Below are 12,285 nucleotides of genomic sequence, written 5' to 3'. Positions count from 1 at the left end.
CTACTGGCAAATTCTGTTGGGGCAGTCTGGGCTACCCATCATGGGTTCCCTTAGACCCATGAGCAGTACTAGGGGTCCCTTTCCTGTGCAGGGTTACCCTGCTTGCTAGATTTAGGTCCCTCTTCTTCTCCAACTCATCTGAAGTAGCACGTTGTCTTTCAGCTAACCAGATCCTCATGCCCTCAGGCAAAGTGCTAAGTACTTGTTCCCTCAACAAAAGGTCTGCAGCCCTTCAAAAGTGGTGACCTGACATCCACTCACCCACCTATGAAAATAAGTGCTTAGTTCAGCAACATATTCACACACACTTTCATCTGCCTTGCGTCTATGCTCACAAAACGTTTTCCTATAAGTTTCAGGTGTTAGCTTAAATAATTCTAACAAGCAATTCTTTACACCATTATAGTTAAAATGGCCAATGTCAGATAATTTGGAAAGTACATTTATAGCTTTACAAGGAGTAAGGGGTCAGGAACCATACCCAGAGCCTTTGGTCAACATCATACTGTTTGCATACCCTCTCAAACATATGAATTCAACTATCAAAATTAACCCCCTTTGTAAACTGTGGAAGAAATTTACTGACCTTTTTTACTTCTGGGATCCAGTTACTCCCTTCCCCATTACCTACATGACTCTGGCGAAGAGTCAGCATCTCCTTTTCATGCTGCCTCTGGCTCTCCTTCTCCTCAGCTTCCATTTCCAAACACTTGGCCACCAACTTAAGTATCTTTAGCTTCAGATGGATTTTTAAGTCCTCTGCAGAAAGGTTGAGCTGTCCATTCTCTGAGAGTTGTACATCTCCACGGCCAGTCTGATCATCTTTCTGATTGCTGTTTTCTGATGCAGCTGTGACCAAAGCTGCAATCATGTCTGCCTTAGTCAGATTTCCATGCACCAGTCCTTTAGCCTGGCACATCTCAGCTAACTGTCTCCTTGTCAGCTTGCCATACTCCTCTGCTGACATGCTTGCCTGCTCACCCTGACTAACTAAGCTAACAAAAGAAATAAAACAATTGTGATCTAAACTCATATATATTCACTGCATGGCTGATTTAGAGTGCAAAAACACCTTCAGTGATCACTGTACACAAGCTACAGGAATTCAATATTCATACCACTACAAGCCAATTAGTATGTGATGTGGCTAACTCACCACTATCAAACAATTAATATTTGATGTAAATAGCCCACCACTGCCAAACAATTAATATGTGATGCCTGTACACTGGCCCAGTAATCAAGGAGCCTCAATCCTCTCCACTAGCACCAGTGAGGGGTGTGCACATTGGGAACAATAACAAATACACATGCAGTAAAATACAATTTCCTTTAAGATCACACAGAGATCACAGTTAGTCTGGGGCTGGTTTCTTCCTTTCTCTCCAGATCCCAAATAAGACTCCCCACTGGCACAGCTATAGGATCCAGTTCTAAGCCTTGTGGTCAAGCTAAAACCTCCAGTGCCCTCTCTGTCCAACCAGTGCTTTGTGTCCCTGCCCAAGTAGCTGACACACACAAACTTTAAGATATGAGTTATATACAAACACAGAGACAATCCTGGGGAAGGCTGGCACAGGTTCTCCTGCTATGCCCCTTTCTACCCAGGCTATAAGGTAGTAATCCACTGCCACCAACCACTATTTAAAAGGTACTAATAAGGCCCTTCCCAAAGGGTGACCAATTTCACTGTGTAATATTACTGCTATCCAAATAGTAAGTGTGACATTACTGTTATCCAAATAGTGTGACCCAGGGCTAAAGCTATTGGATTGGCTTAGACAGTATCACCAAGTACATGCAATGTACTCTTAGAGCTTAAGTTACCTTTACACAAAACAGCCACAGTTGAAAGGTTTAAAAATATTTAATAATAATAATAATAATAATAATAATAATAATAATAAAAACACAAGACAAATCGTATTAGTTCGACACAATGTCATTACAGAGTTCAGGAATCACAGGAAAATGTTTTAAAACAATACTGTAGAATAGTCTGACATAAATACAGAAAACAGCTAGACTAATCTGGCTATTTTTATCTCTCTCTAAGAGAAATCACTGTTCTAAATAAATATATTACTTACAGAGCAAAAGCAGAGTGCTGGTGAGTTGATGTGTTCATGTTCAGACAAAATCCAAAATGCTCTCTTTCTCTCTGAGAAAGTCTTAAATTGATAACATAGTACTGCTGGGTCATTTCAGATTACATCATTCTTAACAGTTCTGATTTAGGTTCCCAGGCTAACAGAAACTCAAAGTTTACATTTATTTTTGTAATCTGCACCTGCAGGAAGCCACAACAATAAAATACATCTTCCATGTAAAATCTAGTAATTAACTCTTGTCCTAAGACAATAGAAAGAATTCTTTAGTCCAGACATTCTGTCTCCAAGCTAGAAATTAGTCATAAAATGCCTGACTTATCAGCTTTCCTCCAGCAGAGTGCACTGCGGTTACATTTTTGAAGCTCAGTACAACATATAGTTTAATCATAACATATAATTCTCTTTACATTTCTAAAACAATCCTATGGATTACAGTAATATTTACAAATGACATGGAATTATTTACAAAATTATATCTGGCTAGGCTGGCAGCCTTCACAATGGCCTTCCTTTTCTTGTTATGTAGTCAGCCCACAATACTCACAGAATGCAGACTGCTGAGGATAAAATCTGCAGATTCATTGTATTAGCAGACACCCAGAAACACCATTGCAATTTGGTAAAAAAAAAAATCAAATTGCTTTCAGTGCCTCATAGCTGCACTTTACCTCTAAGTACTGTAATTACAAGGTGCTAAATCACTGTCACTGCCCAACTTTTCGAGTGAAACTACCATTACAAGACAACACTTATGTACTCAGAAGTACACAGCACAATAGTTTCACTCTAGTACACCTTCCATTTAAAATTGCTGTAGGTGAGACAGCCTTCTCTGACGGGACTTGTTACTTGGAACCACTTGCCTGCAGACATCAAAAATTTAAAATCCATTAAAAGCTTCAAAGATGAACTTACAGATTATCTCTTTACTGACTCTACCTGCAACTGCTACCATGACAATGGTTAGATAACTTAATATCTCTTATCATAAATATTAAATTACATTTAATAAACTTTTCCCAGCCTGTTAATGTGACATCATATATGCAAACATTTCACATGTATATAGAAGTCTAGGTATTATATGTATGACTGTATTGTATTTTATGCACATCTTAGCTTACATTTTGTATATATCTTTTTTTTTTTCAATGGACGCTGACTGGATCTTTTAATGTTTATGTCTCTGCATTCATTATTACTATGCAATGAATTTTGCTGTCCGTCATTAGGAAAGCCAGACTAATCCACAGAGGTATATCTTATAGGTGTAGGGAAATCATCCTCCCTCTAAATTCCTCCCTCATCAGGCCCATATTACAGTATAATGCTCCCTTTGGCATGTTCACATCTAAGCCTATGACCCAACATGAGAGACCCCAGCATTTCCTAAATAAGACAATCATGTGTATGTCTTTCTTGTGCTCTGCAGCCCACATTGAAGTTCTCTCTCTCTCTCATTATTTTTCTCTTTCCTGCAGACTCTCGAGGGGGAACTCTGTCTAGCCTAGCGAATTTCATAGGATCTAGCTCTATGCCACTTCCTACATATCCACAAAAAATACCACCAAAAGAACCACCTCAAGGGATTTAAACTTCTACCAAAGCATATATAGGACATGTTGGTGAGAGTGATATGTCTCCCTGAAAATCAATTTTTATGGAATCAAAATTCACTTGGATATAAAGCAAAATAGCTCCCTGATCTTATTTAAGTGTAACCTGGATGAAGAGATGGGCAATCATAAATACACCCTGGGTCTGGATCAAGCCCTCGCTGAAAGGGTTGAAACTAGGTATTATTCTTCTCAATAGGTACTTACAATTTAGGAGTTTGTGGTTAGATTACAAATCATCCATTGGATCAACAGCTTAGTATTGATTAACCTATGAACTTATGAGATAGTGATGAGAAAGGGGTCAAAACCAGGACAAAGACTCTGCTTGATGACTGCTCAGTATGAAGTCTGTTCTGAAGGTCCATAGCCAGAGTAGCAGTATGTATTTCTTGGATGCTGTTGTGGACAATCTGAACTCAATAAATTAGTCTTTAATTCCATATTGCAGCGCATTATTTACAACTAAACCAGCATGCCTCTCAGTTGTCCAGGCTCTCACAGAAAACCAAGACTTTTGCCTCATATTACTGGTGTGTTCCACCTAAAATTTGTGGCTGTCTAGGAAATCACTGTGGACTGAAGTCACTAAATAATGTGACACATTTGTGTTTCAGACTTTATATCCTTCAGGAAATGCCTGTTAACACAAAACCCGTTATTCTGTCAACTTTCTAAGTTGATGCAAGCAATATTTAAACTATTATTGGGCCTTTGTCCTCCTACTATTTTAGGCTTTATCCTTAGTTTTTGTGATAAGAGGCTGAGAGGTATGCAAATCAGTTTCTCATTAGTGATATGACTCGACAGACCATATCCCTGGTGGCTAGTTACATTGGTTGGTAGTGTTTAGATTCAAACCACATCTCTCTGTATTATTTTTACATTGTTTGGCAGTGGTTAGATTCAAACTGCATCTCTCAGTATTATTTTTACATTGTTTGGCAGTGGTTAGATTCAAACCACATCTCTCAGTATTATTTTTACATTGTTTGGCAGTGGTTAGATTCAAACCACATCTCTCAGTATTATTTTTACATTGTTTGGCAGTGGTTAGATTCAAACCACATCTCTCAGTACTATTTTTACATTGTTTGGCAGTGGTTAGATTCAAACTGCATCTCTCAGTATTAGTTTTACACTGATTGGCGGTGGTTAGATTCAAACTGCATCTCTCAGTATTATTTTTACACTGATTGGCAGTGGTAGAAGCCTATTTCTAACGTCTAATTGTGAAACATTTGGTTTGTAATAATGCAGTCTTCATGGATTCTTGTCAGAAGAAAAAAAAAAGCAAAACAGAACAGACAGTCAAATGTCAGGGTATCAGAATCAACCAGTAAAAGCCCGTTAAAACTGACAACCAGCATTTTTACCGGACATAGTGATTATAACAACATATAGATCACATCATCACAACAGAGTGCTGGCAGACTTAAGTACAACAAATCAAAGTGAAAACATTATGTTTGCTAGAGGTGTATGGCTCCCTGCAACCTCTGTGTGTGTAGCCTTCACCCCTCTCCACCCCCTTAATTACCTCCATGCTTACAAAATCACAGGTTAGTATGTAACTCCCAAAACCAAGCTATTCTCAAATGCCACAGTTTGGTCTGACATAAATACAATTTTGACACATTGATAATGATGCATTTCATTGGAGAAGTGTTTCAGTACCTGAAAGTCTCTTGAAACAAATTCAGCAATCAGACATTGAATACTTGTACATGCTCCAGTTTTCATGTGGTTATTGGACTACAACTTGATCTGCTGCTTTTTTCTTTATTGCTTTCCTTTATTTTTATTTTATTTTTATTTTTTCTGCCCCCTACTTAGCAAAGCAACTTGTATTACTCCAACTGTGGCTTAAAGTGGATTTGCTTAAGTAAATTAAGTGTTTAAACTAAACTTATTTAAAAATTATATTCACAAACATGTATAATATAATGCAAGTGGCAAGTAGAGGCAGGAGATATGTGAAAAGTATTCACAAAATGGTAACCAGCAACAGAATGACAACCTTTCTGTTGAGTTAGAAAAAAATAAAACCTATAATGAATGGAGTGCAGAATTGAGGGAAGATGTCCAAAGTAACCTTCTAGTATGAAGGAGATGTCAGTCCTGTAATATGACAGCCAATTCAATAACTAGAATGTATGGATGAAATGCACCTTTCCTGCTTGCTGTTTGTATGTCTTTTATCTTGTCGGGTAGAGCTTAGGTGAAACCTTTTAATTGAATTTGTTTACCAAGGGTAATGCATTGATGCATAAAGAGTGATTATTTTTACACATAATAGTTGTGCATTGATTTTATGGTGGTATCACTTTTTTTCTTTACTGTTTCTTTCCTCAGATTTGTGTCTTTTTACTGGAGTGTCTGTCTGTTTTGCAGTATTCACATGTAACTATATTAAGAAAGACAGAGTTTGTGTGCTGACATCTCATAGTTACAGAAGGCAGTTAATGAAGGTGCTTACATTCAGCCCTGGTCTCTGTTGTTCCCTGAAGTGTTTCATAGGCACCAGATCTCTGTTTCTGTGTAACCAGAAGACAGTGCATTATAAGTGAAAGAAGCTCTGGTGAAGATAGTGATCTATATTGCTGTCTTCTCATGAATCAGAATTATACTCTTTCGGATGCTTTTATTTTATTGTACTAAACCTCCAAGTGGGAAGATATCTTGCTCAGAAGATAGGTTCTGGGGAAAAATGCATTTAGATGAGTTTACTGTGACACTGATATTCTTATCAGTGTAGTCCCTGAGCACAATTTTCACATTTATATACTTTTCCCTTGAGAAGAGTTAAATGTTTCTCTCACCTAAGGTGTAATTTTTCACAGAGAAAGCAAGCTTCTTTTTTTAGCTAGGACATTTGCATCCTTGCTTCTGTACCAAAGAGAAAAAAAAATACTTTAGCTCAAGGCAGCTTTAGGTAGTTATGGGAAGAGTGAGACATCGCTACATCATTTCACAGTGCTGGGATACAGATTCTCAGAGGCTGGTGGAAACAGTTGCATCAGAATCCACACTGCTGATCCCTTCTTTTGTCATCTCAGCGAGTCTTTGTATGGTCTTGGCTGTACAGGCCAGCTGGTAGCAGGTGATCCTCCTCATGTTGATGTAGCACAGGTCATGTGATCAGAAAATGGTGGAGATTTTGTGCTCCTAGTGAACTGCTGCTCAGGGGGAGTCTGAAGTGCACAAAAACATCAGTTGCTGAATTGAAAGAAAAAAATCCTCTTTTAAGTCTTAGAAAAGGTAAGCATGCATGCATGATTCTATTTTTTAATTGTTTGTGCTTTGCATATAAGTAGACTAAATAAAAGCATATATTTAATATTTAGAGGAGTGAATTATTTGGAAGCTTTTAAACTGAAATTGGTGTGTAAGTGATTGTTCACAGGATATACAGCATAGACTGTTTCTTTGCTCATATTGGTAAAGACAGCTGTCTTGTATTGTGACATGTACTGCAGCAGCTGTTCTAGAGGGAAGGTATGCATTGTGATGACTTTTTTGTATAGAAGTCCTCAGTGTATATTTCCCCACAAACAACATTCTGTCTACTGCTTTAGTTTGAAACAAAGTCCCGTATCATGAAGCTGCTTTCTTGAGTTTAGTGTACCAAGTATAAACAATCGACCTAACAAAGTGCATTTCTAGTCTGTTTTTTTCCTGTCTAGTCCTATGCAAATATGTTGCTTGCTGAGATTTTGTTTACACACCATGAACAGATCAGTGTGTATATTTTCTGTTTCACCTTTTGTACAAAATGAAATGAAATGATGTGTTATGCTTGTATGAAGGAGAACTGAAAGATAAAAATTAATAAAATCCTTCTGAAATGATTGCATAGTCAGTAGTAAGTCAACTGTTTCTTTAGGAAAAAAAATATTTGTGGATTATTTGCTTCTCTTCCTTCATGTTTCTTTCTCTGTGCCTCAAAAGTTGAATTTTCTGTTGTTTTGTAATGTATTATACACAAAATATAAATGTCTGATCGAGACCTAGTGCAAACATGTTTTAGTATTTACAAGTTAATATTTTTAGTTCTGCAGTGAGGTGGATAATAAAAGCATTTCAGTACCACTATCTAAATTAATGTTGATGCTCGTATACTACAGAAGTATCAATAAATGTTAGTGTCACATAGACATTATAATTTTTGTTGTTGTGCTGAAATCTGTTACCTTTGGATACTTGTGCAGGAATTAACTTGGTTATATTGGTTTTGTCGGTCCCTGTAATGCCTTTTGGCATGCTGACGTGACATTGGAAGTTGTATGAATTATCTGGTACCTTTTTTAGCTATGACTTCGATGGGGTTTCTGCCTTTGTCATAAAAGCCTACTGCTTTGACATAGTTAGCTAATAGTGACTATGTCAGGTAACTGAATGCTGATATAAAAGTCAGACGTCCTGTTGTAATAAATAGCTGTTAGATGTCCTGCCGTCATCTGTTACATTTTCTGCATATATGCATGCCGTGACCTTTTCATCTAGAGAGAAGGTGACACAATGCTTTCAGAGGATAGTTAACTAAGCACACTGGCATCCTCTGAAACTGGTTTACTTTGCTCCATTGACAATATTACCATCTTGTCGTATAAATATTATCTAGTAAATGTTCTGGGACTTTGGTGTTTTGACTTTGTAGAGGCATTGTTAATGAATAGACCTAACAGCGCTGTCATAGGAGAAATCAAAGCAGCATTTCAGACGTGTGAACTATCCGAGTAGTGACATCCATTCTATCTGGTAGGGAATGTGTTTTACTGTGGTGGAAGAACCGTCAGTACTATGGCAGCTTCCTTAGCTGTCCCATCTCCATGCTGATACAGGCAATCTGTTTCCAAATAGATTGTGGAGAGATGCAGAGAAATCAATTCCTAAATGTGCCTAGTAAGGTGAACCTCTTAATGCAGGGGCCATATTTTCAAGTCCTATCGTAACAACATATGTATTATTTTTAACTCTTTTAAACTCAGCTTACTCAGCTTCTAAAAGAGAAAAACAGTTTTAACATGAAAAGTTCAACACCAATTGCAGGACAGAATGATGCCAGGAAATTTGCCCCCATTTTTTTTTTATTTAAATCAATACAAAGTTTTTGTTGAATTTCCTGGCAGCATGCCTCTGTCTTGAAGCTGGTGTTGTGTTAATTCTGAAGCTAGTGTTGCATTTGTGATTTTGACCAAATGGAGCAAAATATCTCAGAAAAGGTCTAGCAGGCAGGAAGAGGTTCTGAAGCTAGTTTATTTAGCATGAGGTACACTGTGACTTTTTAGGAACAGTTCACTTACTTGGTAGATCCCTAGAAATCTGCTGAGTTTGAAGTACAGATGCACTCTCAAATTGCGTGCATTCAAAGTTTAACAGACCCAGAAATGAGTATCAGAATCTACAGTATGATTGTAATTGCCTTGTCGCTAAATACGTGTTTCCTGTGCCCATGCATAGTAATGAAAGTATCTAACAAGTCTTTAACCCAAAGGTAGCTGTGGCTCTAACTTGGTTTATTAGTGCATTTTACTGTGAGTGTCCCCCAGTGAGTCCTGAAGTTTAACCCAAAGGTAGCTGTGGCTCTAACTTGGTTTATTAGTGCATTTTAGTGCGAGTGTCCCCCAGTGAGTCCTGGAGTTTAACCCAAAGGTAGCTGTGGCTCTTTTATTTTTTAGTGCAGTCATAAGTGTCCCCAGTCCCCAGTGGAGTCAGCCCCAAGAGCGCTGTAGTTCTGGTTGGATTACTTATTTATACATTTTTTTAATGCAAGTGTCCCCAGTGAGTGGAGTTGTTTAACCAAAGGTAGCTGTGGCTCTAACTTGGTTTATTAGTGCATTTTACTGTGAGTGTCCCTCAGTGAGTCCCAAATCCCTTCCTGAGATCTTCAGGCCTTAGGCATTATTTAAGGCACTTGGCAAAGTTTATGAACGAGTTTTGATGGCATAAAGATGCATTCTGTAAAATTCTACACGAAATACCTGTGTTGTACTTTTCTAATAATTAAATGCCCCCCTCTTCTCACAAACCATGAAATGTAGTCATGCAGGAAAGGTTTTAGTGAGTTGTCTATTCAATGCACTGGCAGCAAGAAGCACTTCTGTTTAGCGCTGTTTGAGGAATAAATTCCCAGCTGCTGAAGTGTCTTATAGGCACTACCCTTTGAAACAAAGGCTTTATAAATGGCTTTGCCTTCAGAAGATCGCACTTCTGTTTGATTGAGCTTACTTCTGTGAGGCTGACAGACCACATCTGCATGCACCAGTTCTCAGCTCAAACTATGTTCCTGTGGGAAACAGTTTACAGTTGTTCACATGTAAATAAAAACACGCAGATTTGATACTTGCAACACAACTAGGAATAAGACATTACACATTTCCAGCACTTTCTGTTTGTTATAATTTTCCTGTTGGTCCACAACCACTGTTAATCATGGCAGTTTGTCACCTTAAATTCCCGTGTATTCCCCCATGTCTAACATGGACCCTCCCATATGAAGTTATGGAAGTGGCCTGGTCTTCTGTGTTTAGAGAGTGGATTGTGGTGAGAAGGGGTGTAATATATTTAAGTGTGTGGAGAACAACAGCCACAGAAGTAAAATGAAGCTCCTTTCAATTTTCTTTTTTTTTATTTTTCTTTCCTGAAGCCTCTGTGAGTCTTTTTATTTTGACACTAACGCTGAAATCTTAATTTCTAAACTTCAGCTCAATACAAGAAAATCCATATATATCATATGCATTTATCTTCCTCCTGGCAATAACAACAACGCCCTAGAAGATATCCTTTGCTGCCTATCTCAAAACTTCCCACAACAAACTATAGTCCTAGGTGACATTAATATTGATTGGAAGTCTTGTAGCACTGAACACCCTTCTACCCATATCAACCTGTATGGTTTCTCTCAAACCATCACCTCCCCTACTAGAATCAACAAACCCAGTAGGAAAGAAAGTGCCTTAGATTGGATACTCATAAACAATCATCTCCAAGCATATGAAGTAGGGACCCTCCCAGATGACTTAAGTGATCACTCACTCACCTATATTATCAGGCATAAGACCAATATACCCTCCCCAACCACTTTCAAGACAACTCGAACCAATAAAAACTTTAACCCTGATCTCTTCCAAAGAGAACTTAGGGCATGTGATTGGTCTCCCACGAAATACCTCCCTCTTGAGGAAGCCGTAAGATACTTTAATTCTAAATTCCTTTCAGTTCTTGACCACCATGCACCAACCTGATCTATCAGAATTAGGACTAAACCTGCCCCATGGCTTTCTAGAGAAACCAAGCAAAAAATCATACTTAGAAATAAAGTCTGGGCCAAATAGCATACCACTAAAAACCCTGTAGATCAACAAAACTTTAGACAGCTGAGAAATAACACAAAGGAAGCTATACTCTCAGACAAAAGAAACTTTTACTTACAACTCCAGCAAACTCACCAAAAGAAACCACAAAAGTTTTGGGCAGCCATTAACAAACTACTCCACCCAGGTCAATCCATTACACCAACCCCCCCAAAGCTCTGACCATGAGAATCCTAAGCAAACTGCCAATACCTTCAATACTTTTTTCACAGAGGCCATTTAAACACTTGCAAATTAGCTATCACCTGATAGCTCAACTCTCACAACCTCTAATACTAGCCCACTCCCTCCTTTTCTCTTGCAGCCAGTACCTACATCACAAATTCTCACCCTAATCCAAAAACGTAAACCATATACTCCCTCAGCTGACCAACTACCTGCAGAATATCTGCAAAAAGCTGCCCTAGCCATAACCTATCCCATTTCCATCCTGATTAACAGAACCATAAGCGAAGAACAAATCCCAACTATCTGGAAAATCTCCCACATTATCCCCCTACATAAAGGTGGCAACTCTTACGAATTTTCTAACTACCGACCAATAGCCTTACTCTCACCTTTGGCAAAAATTATGGAAAGATGCATCCATAGTCAACTACTTGACCACATAATCCAAAATAACCTACTTTCCAAGTGTTAACATGGATTTAGGCCATTCCACAGTACTACCACTGCCCTCTTATCCTTTACTGACTGCATTAACAAAAAACATAACAACAACATGCTTTCTTCTGCACTCTTTATTGATCTTTCAAAAGCATTTGATATGGTTAACCACCAGATACTTATAAATATCATCAAATCTCTTTCACTAGATGTACTGGCTATAATATGGTTCCAATCCTACTTAGAAAATAGACAACAGGCAGTGCTATGGGATAATAATCTATTTACCCACCTCCCCATTACTCTTGGTGTCCCTCAAGGCTCCATACTGGGACCTCTCCTATTTTCAATTTTCATTAATGACCTTCACTTAGTAATTCCTCAGGCTACTTGTATATAATATGCAGATGATTCCACACTAATATGCTCAGCCACATCTTCATCTGAACTGCAGTCCCTAACCCAAAAAGTGTTTAATACAGTAGAACAATGGTTTACACAAGGTTGCCTCCTTCTGAACCCCAAAAAACTAAACTCTTGCTCCTAACTCCCACACATAAGTCTTCTCCAATAGAG

General features: G+C 38.2%; 1 protein-coding gene across 6 annotated transcripts in view; it reads left to right on the top strand.

Moving 5' to 3' along the window:
• PRUNE2 (prune homolog 2 with BCH domain) overlaps positions 1-12,285 on the top strand; it is a 1,332,432-nt gene that overhangs the window by 274,256 nt on the left and 1,045,891 nt on the right. The window contains exon 1 of one of the 6 annotated variants that reach the window (XM_044060867.1): positions 6,707-6,988. The exons of the other annotated variants lie outside the window; for them this stretch is intronic. The gene's annotated coding sequence lies outside the window, so the exon portion shown is untranslated. Of the gene's footprint in view, positions 1-6,706; positions 6,989-12,285 lie in introns of those variants that run through there. 6 annotated transcript variants of the gene reach the window in all.

The sequence above is a fragment of the Protopterus annectens genome, chromosome 2.part0, assembly GCF_019279795.1.
Source record: "Protopterus annectens isolate FY-2018-M chromosome 2.part0, PAN1.0, whole genome shotgun sequence".
Classification (NCBI taxonomy): Eukaryota; Metazoa; Chordata; order Ceratodontiformes; family Protopteridae; genus Protopterus; species Protopterus annectens.
This window is presented reverse-complemented; position numbering and strand designations above follow the sequence as displayed.